The sequence below is a fragment of the Nelusetta ayraudi genome, unplaced genomic scaffold (assembly GCF_046127955.1).
Source record: "Nelusetta ayraudi isolate G7.1 ecotype Tasmania unplaced genomic scaffold, CSIRO-AGI_Nayr_v1 ptg000002l, whole genome shotgun sequence".
Classification (NCBI taxonomy): Eukaryota; Metazoa; Chordata; class Actinopteri; order Tetraodontiformes; family Monacanthidae; genus Nelusetta; species Nelusetta ayraudi.
Window position 1 is genome coordinate 5,740,369 of NW_027466052.1, and position 15,375 is coordinate 5,755,743.

General features: G+C 43.9%; 1 long non-coding RNA gene across 2 annotated transcripts; it reads left to right on the forward strand.

The window, feature by feature from the left end:
• The first annotated feature begins 357 nt into the window (after positions 1–357).
• LOC142884036 (uncharacterized) lies at positions 358–14,764 on the forward strand. 2 transcript variants are annotated; one of them, XR_012926115.1, is made up of 3 exons: positions 358–1,066; positions 6,903–7,233; positions 14,550–14,764. It is a non-coding gene; the product is annotated as an uncharacterized LOC142884036 (long non-coding RNA). The 2 variants fall into 2 exon arrangements; XR_012926114.1 differs by having other exon boundaries at positions 362–1,066; positions 14,553–14,742.
• Positions 14,765–15,375: the final 611 nt, after the last annotated feature.

Below are 15,375 nucleotides of genomic sequence, written 5' to 3' on the forward strand. Positions count from 1 at the left end.
GGAGTCTATCCCAGGTTAGACAGTTTACTCCAGGGCCCCCAACCTTCCAAAATCATTGATGTTATATGCTACAGATGCTAAACCTGTCACAAAGATCATATGATTGTATCTATATGGTGAAGAGCGCATTGGTAGCACTTATAAAGGGGAGGTCCTTGAACAAAAGTAACAAAGCAACAAAAAATAAAATGACAACAACAAACAAACAATGGAAAGGGAGGAAGGTGATTGAGTGAACCTTCTGTCACATTAAAATTGGACATGTCAGGTTACTGCTGATAAGCCTACCACAGCTGTAGGGTTGCTATAGGTGTGAGGGGGGAGTAGTAATAATTAAAAAAAAACTCAAACAGAAAACATCTTTTGAACAGAAAAAAGTCTTCAGCACCTTTCTTCGTTCCTTATTTTAGATTAAATAAAATCACGATCCACATCTAGACAAACTGCAGAAAGAGCAGGGGTTGTGCTTGCTTCTTTAGTAATAGCTTGGAAAGCATCCACTTCCTGTATTTCTTCTGTAAGTCTTCTTTGGTTCCTCCTCTTTGGCAGCTGTTGCTTCCTGCTTTTGCCAAACAAACAGTGGGTGCAGATGGGATGCCTCCCGTTAAGAGCGACAGTCTGCCTTTGACTTGAGCTCCTCAAGATGGATGCAGAAGTTTTTCAGTCTCAAGATCTGATTGTATTCAAATTTATTCGCAGGTTTCATCCATAATTTGATGATGATCGAACACTCGGCTCTGTACTAATTTCAGCATAAAAACATCATTTTAAGGGTTTGAACGGCGAGTTAAACACTTGATAGAAACACGTCTGCGGGTGAGACGAGCACAGAGGCTCTTGCCGTTAGTGCTCTCCCTCCACTGGAGTGTCCTTCAGTCGCTCTCGTCTCTCCTTATTTTGTCGTCGTCTTTCAGAGCTGCAACCTCAGGAACATGATTGACATTCATGAAGGCAATCACTTGCTCCTCTCAGCGAAGAGCATCATGTCCTTCTCCTCGGGAGGGAGGAGAAGTCGAAGCAGCCCCGGCAACCACTGCAGCAAAACGGAAAAGAGAACTGGAGATACGTAAGTTATGAAGTCACCCCCTGCATATTTTTACGTGTGGGCTGGATTTACATGGAATCCATTTTTCCATTTGAAGCCGTTTCAGAAACGTGTTTTCTTTTCTCCCTTTAAACGGTGTATTCCAGTCTCTGCTTTACTTTCAGCAGTTTAGACTTTAGCGGGGAAAGCATGTCTCATATTTTTGATGTTTTTTTTTCTCATTTATTGTTTACGAGGAAGATGTATTTCAGCGTGAGAGCAGCAGTGTTGTCTGAGAGCGGCGGCGGAACTGAGGAACAAACTGGAGGCAGCAGAGCTGCAGGAGGCAGAGATGAAAATGTTGGGCTTCTCTTTGGGAGTGACCAGGAAGGACAGGATCAGGAACGAGGACATCAGAGGAGCGGAGCATGTTTGATGTTTTGGAGATAAAGCCAGAGAGGCCAGACTGAGGCGGTTTGGACGTGTCCAGTAGAGGGACTGTGAATATCTGGTTGGAAGGGTGCTGAGGTTGGGACTGGCATGCAGGAGGCCTTGGGGAAGAGCAGAGAGGAGAGTTATGGTTGTAGTGAAAGAGAAAGACAGAGTGAGTTGGTGTGAGAGAAGGGGATTGGAGGAATAGAGGGACAGATGGAGGCAGATGATTGGCTGTGACTACCTTTGGTAGTTAACAGCCAAGAGGAGAAGAAGAACAAATATATTACAGCCTTTCTCTCAGCTTTTCTTCTTGCGCTTTGTTATTTTGCAATTCAAATTTAATATCCGTGTCTGAATTTCTGACTCCCCCTCCACCCTTCACGGCACTCCCCACCCCTCCCCCCAGAAAAAAAAAAGTTGGCTTGGCACATGACCTGCAACTTTAAAGTAAGTTGTGTTTGCTGACACCACATTGGGAATGAATGCAAATCACAACAGATTTCCTCGGGGTGAAGCTGAGGACGATTCCACAAACACATCAAGTGAAAAATGCAGAGACTTTAATTTGTCACCACACGCGGCGGCTCAGTGATGGATTGTTACCGGAAAAGCTGAGCTTTCAGTCCGTTGTCAGAGGGAGCTGCCTGCTTCAGCACTTCTGCGTAAGCTCTGAAGATGAACATGTTTATGGTAATTGCCACCCAAGTATTGTGTTGTGGTTGTGGTTGTTGTTGTTTTGAACAGAGACAGGAAAATCATGTTGTCGTTAGTGTCTGCTATATGTTGTCGCTAGTGTCTGCTATGATTGTGACATTGTGTGAATGCTTTTGCTGCCATTAAAAACCTTTGTTGATGAATATCTAATCTTGGATTAGAAGCTGGATATCCAGGATCCCATCTCACTGTTTTGTCCTTCACCTCTTTTATTTGGGCAGTAGTTTCTGTTACTTTCCTGCACTCCATGTGGTGATAGATCCTATTTGGTTTTTTGAATATCACCCACATGCCTTGTATGGATCAAGTTAGCTCTATTCATTGATGCCTTTGCCCTCTGCGAAGCCTGCAAACTCATTCAACTCTGGAACTCCTGTTTCTTACCTCTCTGTTGACACCAGCCACAGATCTGTGCACTTGGAACTTCTATTTGATATTGAAAAACAGCCAGTGTGAGCACTGTATATAGTTGCAAATCTGGCAGACAGTGTGGGTGCAGATTTGCATGTAGATATAGACCATCCCGTCCTTCTCGCGCTTTGTTTACGGGTGACTTATTTTTTCAGGGAAGTAGGAGAGGCTAAGGAAATATGAATAAAATCACTGTTGCACTGCCGGTATCTCCCTGCATTGCTTCTCGTAAAGTAAATTAAAGAAAACACTTCTGGCTCGAGCACATTAATCTTTCATAGTCTTGAGAGGGCTGACAAAGAGAGACAAAAGGGGCTCCGCTCAGCACTGCACACTCTGAACACTCAGATCATTCTACAGCCTATTAAATGGGCTGATCTGCAGTTGGTTTTTGACAAGAGCTAATGCTAATATTCAAACACATTGCACATTCTTGTATAGACAAAACATTTTCGATTATATTGACCCGACCAGCACTCATTGAATAATAATAATGTTGTACACAAGAAAGACTTGTTTTCCTGAATGTGTGAAGAATTCAAGAGGCATTTTAGTTTCCAAGTTGCAGAATGTTATAAAACAAATTTGTTCATTTTTTTTGATTCAGTAATTAGTGAGTAATGAATTGATGATTGTCTAAACCAAAATCCTTTGTCCACCTGCCTGCCTAAGCTTTGGACTGACATATTTTTTTTTACAATTCTGATTTTATTTTGAATCTAGTTTGTCCATTTTTTTTTAATGTTAATCACTCAATTTCCCTTTTATTCTAATTCCTGGAAACAGCATGTTGCTTGTTTGCTGTTGAAGTTGAAACGGTATCTGCCATTGGAGCCTGGGTGCACAGTGTAAACAGCAAGAGACTAGGTAAACAGCCCTGGGGGACTCCTGGATCTGGTTGTATAATTCTATAATATAAAGAGGTGGGTTCGGGCACTGTTCCACATCTTGTTAATAAAAACCTACTTTATAAGGTCTTCAGTGGAGCAAAATAGATCAGTTACATAATGATCTCTCCATACATATTGAGGCTTTCAAGATCTTGCAGCTGCATATACATAAGAAAAAGTTATTAAAGTTCAATGCCTTTAACAAAATTTGATTTTTTTTTTTCATAGTGATATTTCCCTTCAAGATTATGATGCTCAAAAGCTAAGCTGTTTCAGGGGGGGAAAATGTCAGTTTGCATTTTTACTGGAGTCCAGTAAAGTCCGAGTGAGGCGTAATAAATCAACACAAAATAACTCCTCTCAGACTACTCGACTACAGCCCATTTACTTTAATGTCTCCATGCATCAATTAAACAAAACATAGAATAAGACATCTCGCCGCAAATTCCTTTAAAAACCAAAGTGCATCTGCGTCTTTCTCCCACGGTACCCCGTGTGAGAATTAGCATTTGATTATTTCCTTTTGCTCACCTTCTCCTTTCATTAGCAACACAACTTTATTGTTCTCAAGGACTGTGGATGTAAATTAGCGATGAAGGTAACAAAGCGCTGTCAATCTGAAAAGTCTCCCTGGGTGACTGCGCATTTTATGAGATGGTGGAACTCTTTATTGGAGCTACTCGTGTGGCTCACGGCAAAGCACGGGGTGCAAAATATTATGATGCGTTCACATCTTCAGCGCTAAACACAACAGTCACTGAGTGGCATTCCAAAGAGCTGAACGGGAAATAGTTTGACACGCTGCTGAAGAATAAAGAGAATTTTGTTTCTAACGGCTCCTTCCGCAGAGAATCACGCTCCCACTATCAGCGTTATGATGTCAGTCTGTCCTGCTCCATTTCCTCTGCCTGAGGTTGTTGTCAGATACAGAGAGCAGTGCATAAAAATCACACCTGCTCTCCTGTTTTTTTTCTTTCTTTCTTGGGGTGGGGGATGTGGAGGGTGTTCTTTCTTTTTTTTTTCCTGAAAGCTTAAAATGTGGAATAATGTATGAATACCAATTGCCTCAGCATAAATTAAATGGCAACAGAGACACACAGTGATGTCTGCAGCCATCAGATCCTCCTCCAGCTGGCCTTCAGGCTGCAGGGACTCACCTTCTCACACTTATCACATCTTGGTTTTTTTTTCTACCTCCATTATAATGCTTTGGACAAGAAAGTCTGTGGGTAGACACCTTTAAGAAGTTCACCCGGTGTGCGTGCAGCATTGTTTTTTCTTTCTTGGTGAAGGAATTTTCATTCCTCATGACAGAGCGTTCATCCCTCTAATCTCTATGTTCTGCAGCTGCGTCAGAACTGTTTTGCTGCGGGTGTGAAGAGTGAGAATACAGTTTGAAGTGTTTCAAAAATGTGCAGAAATATATATATTTTTTGATTTGGAGTCATGGCACCACAACCTGGAATGTATTCAACTGCGATGCCTTTAAAAGTTGCATAGGATGGAAACAACTGCTGCTGCTGCTTTCCCTGTTATACATCAGTAACCAAAACATTACCTGTTTTAATGGCTTCTTTATAATCCCATGATATTTGCATGCAGTGCGCATGTTAAGAGGAGAATTAAGATGCAAAGCCGCAGTTTCATAACATCTCAATCAGTCAGTATCGGTCTTATTACCGTCACATCTGCAATCCACTGACAGTCTGGAACTCATTAAATCAACTCTGCCCTCATCTGGGGTTTTTACATAAAAAAAAAAAACCATAAAAAAATAGAAGAATATTATACAGTATTGCAGTCTGACAGGTCTTTCTGGTAAAGTGGAGCTTGTGAAAAGAGAAGTCCTTTACATGTGCAACAATGCAAAAACAGCCTTCTGAAAAAGAGATGTGTTTTTTTTTAAGGACGCTGTCTATTTAAAATATCATAAATCATCGCTTCTACAAACGCCATTGAAAATAATAATGTTTTCATAGCTTCCATGGAGGTGGGATATGTGTGTTTGGTGCAAGAGGATGTGAGATCTCGCACCAAACCATGCTAGACGTTCAACAATTATACCACTTGAAGAGCAAAATTATGAGATAAAAATATATTTCTCATGTCATTTGTGATCTAATTGTGAACCCTGGAACATTTCTCCTTCCATCCCCTGCATTGCTGTGAAGTTCCATTTCAATCTTGCATGCACAAGGTCATGCCCGCAGTGAGATTTGGTTGAAACCGATGCTCTTGCCCATTCTGATAATGTTGGCTTGTTTGTCTCTTACACCAGGGTCAGTGCCTGTCTCGCATTTAGTGTGAAATTCAGTCAGTTGAGACAGATCTCACATCCTCTCGCACCAAACACACATATTCCCTGTCTTGCTAAGGAGTAAACAGAGTGATTTTGAGGCAAAGGAACAACATTGTGCATGGTGCTGTGGAAAATGGATATAGATACAGAGTTGTCATCGCCATGAAGTGCCAGAAGAGGTTTAGCATAAGGAAAATGTGGAACAGAGCCAGCGCTAAAGAAAAAAAAAAGTAGTGGAGCTGCACAATATTTAGACAAAACACAACATGTGATAAGCGTTCTCATGACATCACCAGGTGACAGAGGTGAATTTTGAGCCAACGGGTGAAACAGCGGTCTGTGCTGACGTGAAAATGTCTCTGGCAAGCAGGTTCACAGCGCGACAGTTTTTTCAAAGGCAAGACAGGGCTGTCTTTGCATCATGCGCAGGGTGTACCCTGAGGTCTCCCTTTGCCTGCGATGATATCATCCTCCTTTATTTTCTTTCATGGGTTATTTCATGAGAATTGGCATCAGCATGTGTACTGAGGAGAGGTGCTTGTCTCATTTATTTAGTGTCTCTTCTGAAATATCTTTCTGCAGCCTCATGCAAAATACATCAGAGCTCAAAGAAAAGCCTGAAATGGCTCTCCGTGTAACACGTTGGAGTATTTCAGCTGCATTTCCTCATTCCAACATGCGAGTGTGCACACATGCTTAATCATTCAGACAGACAGGTGCCGCCTGCTGTTGTTGTGACAGGTAGTTCTAGGGGGTTGCTTCAACAGAAGGAAAAGGGGATATGAACCGCACTGAAAATCACGAGTGATAAGACAAGTCATCTCATCGCAGTCAGCGGGATTATTAGACAAACCTAACTACCAGTTCCACTAGTTCCCTGTTATTGTATTGTGTTATATACATTGTTTTGTCTTTTCATATGATCATTTCATGATATATATATTTTTAAATATATAAATAAGATACATTATGCAAAAGTAACATATTTATATCTGTAACAAACGTAAATGCCTCCTGGCCTGCGGCTATTGTGTAAAGAAATTTCGACAAAACTAAATTTTATGTGGTAGCAGCAGATTTTATTTTATGACTAACGGAAGCTCTCCATCTCGGTATCCTTTTCCCACAGTCTCCAACAAAACAACACAACGAGCTCGGGGCTCCAAACCAGCCATTCTGATTGGCTTGTGCGCATCCCCGAGCTTTACGTTATATCTCGCGATACCCGGAAATCCTTCCCAGCGAGAGGCAGACGCTCCGGAGTGTTCAGTTGCTGTTGTGACTGGGCAGTGGCACCATCGCTCCGTGCGCCGCGGTGAACCGTCACACAGCCAGCCAGAGGGTGTAAAGCGGGAGGACGCTCTCCAGCGAGCGACCGCCCGCCCGAGGGACATCCAGCAGTGCAGTCTCTGGAGCCAACTCCGACTCTGCCCGCCCGCCCGCCACCTTCAACCCGACAGGTAAGGCTGCTAACGTTGCGTCTCGTTGGCTCCCTTCCGTCCAGGCACTCATGCAGAGCTAGCCGATACTTGCCCACAGTTTCACAGCAGCCCAAGCGATATTTAAATCTCTTAAGTGTCCGCGTCCTCTCTTGCCACTTCCCCACACCGCACAGCACCGCCGCGGTTAGCTCTCAGATAGGAGCCCCAGGGTGGCGGTTTTTGTTGGGAGAAGCCGGCGAAGGGAGCGGTGGAGGAAGTTCAAAGCTCCAGTGTTGACTCTCTCCGTCTCAGGAACGCGGTCCCCCCCCGTTAGCTCGCATGCTAACGGGAGCGGAGGAGCAGCTGGCTGGGGCTCACTAGCTGCTAGCTCGGCGCTCCTGCCCGCCCGGCTGGAGTGTTGTGATGAGGTGGCTTCGGGAAGTGTGGAAGCCATGATAGCGCTTCTGCTGTTTTCTCTCTCTCGTGAACGAACCAAGAAGTGACAAAGTTAACTTTCCCCGGTGGGTGGCCGAAGGTCCGCTTTTACATTTTCCTTTTTTGTCTTTGTTGTTTTTGAAACGCTGGTTAAGCCGCTTGGTTTCGTCGCGTTGACGCTCGGGAGTGAGTTACTAGTTTCTTCTCCAAGACTGGATTACGGTGGCACTTTCGCTTGTTCCTAAACATCCTCCGCTACCGTCAGCCAGGGATGCACTGACGCCAATTTTGCGTCCTTTTCTGTGTGTGAGGCGAAATGTCAACTCGACCAAAGCAGATGGAATTCTGTTCATCTTTCAGGAATAGTTGGTCTGATGCCCGATGAGCCGACTCTCAGAATGTAGAAATTAGGGGCCGAATTGAAAACTGAAAGTAGGTTTAGGGAAGGTTGACGTTCCTCCAGGTGCATATTCAAAACGCTGCGGTGTTTATCGGTGCGCCAACAAAACTGGAGGCAACATTCACACAGACAGTCACGAAGTGGATGAACATTTTTTTTTATTTATCAAAACTTAGCTGGGTGACAAAACGTGTTTAGTAAAGTTGAACTATGCTAGGAAGGTACTGAGGGAGGATATCCAAATTTCCCCCCCGCATCCTTGTGCAGCACCTGGACGGAGTCCAAAATGTGCATCTTCTCTCATTCATATTGCCGCCTCGCATTCATAATCCCCCCACCCCCATCAATTCCTGAAGGAGCAAGAGATGTTTTTCATTCACCACTCACCAGCCATCCGTCCATCCGTCCACGCATCATCTATACCCGCTTTCTTCTGCCCTCAGAGCCTCCTGCTACTTACTGCCTGTGAGAGCCCACACGCGAAGACCAGGGAAAACAAGCCACCAAAAGTTGTCAACAGTAGCTGCCTGCTAAAGAAATGAGTGCGGATGCTACTTTAGCTGCGCTCTCATCAGAACTGGGTGGTATTTTCATTTGGATGTTTGATCCTCGTTGGTGCATGCCAGCGAGTCATGGGCCGGTGATCCATGGCTAATGTCGCCTCTCGCACCAATGGAAACCCCTGGAGCTGTCGCCGCTTAGCTAATGAAGGGAATTGGAATTGTCCTTCCAAGTTTGGCCTCCACGTGTTTTCTTGGGGCTCTTTAGCCGATGGATACATCAGACCCAACCGATTTGGGGAAACGTTCCATCTGCGCTTCGTGGTTAATGTTTTGTGATGAAAATGCCATTTGTCACGACACCACAGTTAGCCTGTGGACACTTTTGCAGGCTGCAGTGCAATTAGATAATCATCTTCGTTAACTGATGAATGTATGTACTATGAGAAAAAAGGTCGTGCAACAAGAGTGCTTTTTCATGGCTGTTACTGCTGTTTAGTTTTTTTTTTGTCGAGCGCTGTATCTTGTTTAGTTCCTCTCACGGACTCCTTAGTGGAGAGAGCGGCATTAACTGATGTCCTTGCTTTATTGTGTGTCTTTAAAACAAGGAATCTGTCTCAAGCACAGAGCCAGTCTGATGAAAAAAAGCACTTTGCTTCTTCTTTGTGGCTGATTTATCCAAGTATTTTTTTCATCAGTGCTCCATACTAGAATTGTCAGCCCGGTGGTCCTACGTGACCATTCATGACACACCCTAAGTCCATTTATTTATTTATTTATTTATTTATTTGTTTATTTAAGGTGACTACCTGCTGAATGCCTTAAATTCCTCACATTTCCGCCCAGTCAGCCGACAGAAACATGTTCCAGGAAACATTTGAACAAATCTGCATGCCGCATTCATTGCTGGGTTCAAGTCATTTGAGTTACGCTGACTGTGTCATTTCTGACTCGTTGTTGCACTGTCATGCGTTCTGTCTTGCCTTGTCGCACAATAACAACACTGCGAATAACTCACAGTTTTCGCTTGTCCGTTAGTTTGCTCGTGTCAAGAGTGGCGGCTGCAGCGTTTTGACCACGGCGACCTTTTCCTTGAGTCGCATCGACGCCGCCGTCTTTTGTGCTGCTTCGCCGCCATGTTTTGTGTGGTTCTCCTTCAGTTTTCTTGAATAGGGAGAAGAAGAAAAAAGTGTCTTTGTCAGTGTTTCTCTCTGTCAGATATCGTTGATCCGGATGCGAGCGAGGAATCAGCAGCAGTCGCCGGCATATTGATGCCGCGGCGGCTCCGCTGCTATAGGAAGACAAATGCATAAATAAAACGGACAGCTGTGAAAATGTGAAGATAACGAAAGTATTTGTCCCACACTAAAAAAGAAAAAAAAAAGTTGATGCATATGTACATGCTGTATGTGCGCCGCTTTGGCTCGGCTTAACCTTGAGGAAAAGCTGAACGTCCTGCCGAGTTGTTGATAAATCGCAACGTTTGTGTGATTATGCAGAGCCATTCGCGCTCCATTTGTAATCTGTGACATTAAAGCCACCCCTTTTTTTTTGTCAACTTTGGCAAGCGGCATTGATCTCTGGCAGCCAGCCTGGCGACCGGCTCTGAAACTCGCTGTCAGGCACCGTCTGGTTTCATTTGGGACTCATGAACCAGAAAGGCAGGGAGGTGAAGCGGATGTAAAGCGCTTTTCCCCCTTAATGGCGAAGAGGAGGCGGGCGGGCGGGCGGGCGAGCGAGAGGGAAGGAGGGAGAGGGAGATCGGGGCGGGAGGGGTCGGTTGATAAAAGGGGGACCTTTTTTTATTTTTTTTATTTTAAGTGAAGCAGGTGAACAAGTCAGTTATTTTTGGTTTGATGGCCAAAATCACTTTCATGCACTGAATCTCAGAATTTCTCGGCCTTCGCTTTTATTCTTCCTTCAAGAATAAACCAAGCCCGCCAGGACTCAATCCAAGTGGTCCAGTCACAGTTTGAGTCATTGTGTCACTAGGTGCCGTTACATGGAGCGTATTTAATCGGATTAAACACGGACCTGATTAAACTCGCGTTAATAAATACTAAATACTCAATTCCGACTAAATTGGCCTGAGTCAAGTGTTCATGTAAACGGGACAAACTGAGCTCTCGGTTTGATACGATTCCATCAGATGGACAGAAAGTGGCCATGTGGACACGCCCACTGTGTGGAACCTAAAGATTATCTCTCTGACTTAGGATCTTTGCCAACATGTCGCTATTCCATAAATACGTTTACATTGACAGGTGCCTTTCTGTTTCACACACACACACTCACGCTCACACTCACGCTCACATTCTTTGTCTCCTGCACACCAGGTTTCACGCTTTTTTTTTTTTTTTTTCCTTTTTACACTTTGATGTACACACACACAAACACATTCTGCAGATATTCACACGAACACAAACTGGCCGGCTTTGTCAAAAAAAAAAAAGAAAAATACATGTGAGATCTGCTGTGCGGGGATTGTTTTTTCTCTCCCCCAGTTGGGGACCATATGGTCGACACTCCTGCAACTTAGTTCCATGTAGTTTATATGTACGAATTTCACCTGAGCGGTTTATCCCTTCACTGTTGGACTTGCAGAGTTGCCGATGAGGATTTTGATGGGTTCCAATAGACGTTGGAGCGTTCCGACAGCCGCGCCATTTCAATTCCGTTATTCTTGCTCGTCACCCATCCTGCCAACCGCCAATGGAAAATATCTTCATTTACTCCTGGGATTCCATTACCAACTTCTCATTTTCATCTTTTCGGTTTAGACGACAGCTGGAAGCAACTACCGCAAACCGCCTGTTTAAAAAACAAAACAAAGAAGAAAGAAATAGCGGAAGAGACTCTGAGCGCCAATTAAGAGATTAGTGTAGAATCTGCAGTTGCAGCAGTTTTTATATTTTGGAGTATAGACGAAGACAAAACAACTGAACCGAAGGCTTTTCTTGCAGCGGACAGACTTTGACTTCAGTTAAATGCCAGGCTGCGGATCATGCTTGCTGTAGGACAGTGGCGTTTGTGTAATGTTGCATGTCCCGCACCAATAGGAAGCCTTGAGCTGTTTGCATGTGAAGGTTCTCAGTCGTCCAAGATTAAGTTGGGCAAAACAGACTGCTTTTCATGACGAGACGTTTCGCTTCGCAACCCTGGAACCTTCAAGTTCCTCGAGCTGTCGCCTCCCCGGTCCAACAGGCAAAATCTGTTTTTGTGCTGTGTATTCCTCCAGATGGTCCTAACTCTAGTGGACAGGGCCTGCGTTTTACACATTAAAACTGAGCTGATAGAAATTTATGGACTAAGGACAGTGTATGCTGCTTGACAATTTATCACAATTTATTAGGAGGAGAGGAGATTTGAAAGAAAACTATATTGGATCCAAACAGATGCCTCCTGAATCCATAAATCTCGGCGCTCTGGTCACTGGTATTGATCACCGGCTCCTCTCAGACAGTATTCAGGTCATTTTCTGGTGTCGTGCAAAAAAAAGGCATCGCCACAGAAGATTGCCCCCCCCCCCCGGGCGTGCAGCGCGATGCCAAGCTGCGTTCCACTTCCACATATCTAATTTTGCAGCTCATTTCGGTGGCCAGGCTGAGCCAGTGTAAATTTAGCTTTGCGGTTCCACCTGTACGCAAGCCACTCTGATACAAGTCGTGCCAAGTGTGTGTTGACTTAGCCGGATGGTTTGGAATTTTGGAGCTCGTTTCTTCATTCCCTCGCGTTCGGAAATCTCCGTGGGTTTAGCGTTGGCATGCGTCACGCAGCGGCAGCCGTGGCTGCACCGATCAAAGTTCAAACTGTTGACGCAGCAATCTCTGATCTTGTCCGCTGACCTCGCCGGACCGCTGTTTGTTTTTTTTGTTTTTTTTCCTGTTGCCGTTTCGCTTTGCGGAACCACCCGTCATTCCCAGTAGTTTGAGTCTCTCTCCTCCGGGGTCCTCAATCAGCACATTTCAGCAGACCGCAAGAAATGTTTTTTGTGTGCCCGCGACTGTGCTTTTCTCCGCTATTGTTGAGTTCGGGGGTTTCTGTAAAACACTGGGGAGAAAGAAAGCTGTCAAGTGGCTTTTAGAGTGTTTTATCTTCAGCGCTCATTCCCTTCCTCCTTTGTGCAGCAGAGTAGGGCTGGAGCAAATGGTCTTCTAGACGTAGCACGCGCTCCTAAAGGCTCACTGCATTGTTCAGAAAAGCTCATAAACGTACCTTTTTTCTTTTTTTTTTTTCAAGACCGACAACACATTTGTCGAAACCGACCCAGCTGATTGATGAAAGACCGTGACGTGACGTCAATCGTCTTCTCGTCTTTCAATCCACACTGTGGCATTGCGACTCAGTGGTGATCTTTTTTTTTTTTTTTTATCTTTGCACCACCAGCCATAGAAAATATGAGAGGAATTCTGAGCCTCGACTGCAGAGTGGAACTAAAAGCAACCCCCAAAAAACAGGTTTGAAAATTGCAGCATATCCACTTGTGTCCACTACAATTTAATCTCTTGTAATTGCCAGACGGCTCTTTCAGGCAGAATATTGCACCCTATTATTTTGCACTCTAAGCTTTTGCCCGGTCTAAACATCTGTGTTCCAACACAAATCGTCGATGGTCAACACAAAGCGGAGGTCCAGGCCCGTGTCACTCCAATTTGTGCAGAAATGGTCAGTGTGTGTGTAGCAACCTGGTTATTTCAGTCCATTTGCTGCATGAGTCCCTGTGTGATGCAGCCAGCTCACACTGCAATTAGATCAATTCCAGTCTTGGGCTGCGACCGGTCTGCTTGCTAAGGTGCCACTTGGTATTAGCTCTCCTGTCTGCCTTTTCAAAGTACACAGTCGGCGTATTTGAAATGCGTTAACTTCTCCGCACGCGTGTTTTGGTCTAGATAGTTATGCATTCTGACGACAGAATGCGTTTGTTGTTCAAATGCACTTTGTGGTTTTGTCTTTCTAAAAATAAGATCCAATGCAACGTACGCCAAGATCTGCTTTTGGAGTTTGTCTGTCATCTTAGTTGAGCTTTGGAAGAAGGTCTGTGTCAGGATGAGTCTTCTCACACTCTTAAGGCCGCACCATCTGTTTCCTACCAGCAGTCCAAAAGGAGATAAGACTGACTAATGATTGAGCAGAAGTTTTTAAATAACCCTCAATATCCTTCTCTCTTTGTCTCTGTCTCTCTCTCTCTCTCTGTCTGTCTCTCTCTCTCTCTCTCTCTCTCTCCCTCTCTCTCTCTGTCTCCCTCTCTCTCTCTCTGTTCTGCTGTTTCCTTGGTCAGTTTTTTTTAGCTTCCTGACTGTTTTTGGGTGCCGTGTGTGTGTGTGTGTGTGTGTGTGTGTGTGTGTGTGTGTGTGTGTGTGTGTGTGTGTGTGTGTGTGTGTGTGTGTGTGTATATATCTATATCTATATATATATTTATATATATATATATATATATATATATATATATATATATATATATATATATATATATATATATATATATATATATATATATATATATATATATATATATATACATACAGTAAATATATACATATATATATATACATATTTATATGTGTGTGTGTGTATATATTATATATATATATTATATTATATATATATAAATGTCAAGCCTGAGAAGCCACCATGTGACTTCTCTGTCTGTTGGGTTATATGGGCAGCCTTTTCAGCATCCTGTAAGGGGACAGAGTTGCTGGGGCTCTCTGAGGTTTGCTGGTGATGTCAGTGAGAGACCATCAATAGGAGGCCTTGTATTTTTTTTTATTTTTTTTTTTTAGATTGTTTTTGCACAAATTGTGCCCACTTAACCCAACCTCTCAGACACTCATGAATCTTCCTCATGCCCCTGGCAACACGCGTCTACGCTGTCTGCTTATGCTTCTCCTTTTTTAATACAATAATGATATGATACGATACAATGATATGATATAATATGATTATACATGTCAGCCGTTTTGTTTCATGGCTGTATATTTAAGTACTTTTGCCATTATTGAGATTTCTTTTCTCTCCAGCAGGTGAGCAGGCCGAGCAAGACTTCGGTTTTTGTGCACCCCAGCGGCTGAACTTTCAACCTGACACTGAGGCCCGCAGAGGTGAGTGTTTGCTCTACAGACATGCTTTTTTATTTGATCCGTTTTAATTACTTGAAAGAAAACAATGCACCATGAAAATGATACAACTTCTTCCATTCCACAACGTAATTATTGACTGCACAAATAAGACTAATTTGAACTGACTGAGTGAGTACATCACTTAAATATTATGCATTATTTTATCACAAGCCCTTAAGCCGGTGGATCACAAGTTAAACAGTCTCTTGTACGACTTGCTCTTGCGCTCTGTGCTTCTCTTCGCCGAAGAGAAAACACAGCGCTGTGCGGCAGCCTGCAGTGCCCGGGCTCCCTTTTTAGCCGGAAAAAAAAAAATCTTGAAAATCCTCTTTAAATCAGCCGGGTTTTCTTCCCGGCACATCTTGCCACCCTCAGACCTCCTGTCTACCGTATGCTGGTCCTGTGGGAGCGCTTATTGACATGATTAACTTGAATAGCCTGCTGAGTGGATGCTGGATATTGATAAAACAGGCTTGTTTTAAATCCCCTTGACTCACACTGAGAAGCTGTGATTAGATATTTTTCTCCAAGCTTGACGCTGACCCTGATCTGGTCCTCCCAGGCCCCCTTGGTGCCTGCGCTGGGAGGTTCATTCATTCATTCAGTGGCTCGTCTCGTCATGTGAGCAAACGTAACATGAAAAAGGACGAAGTGTTTCAGAGAATTTATTGGTAAGCGTTGTCGTGAAAGGGCACGTGGGGACATTTCAGGGCAATGTGTGTTCCAT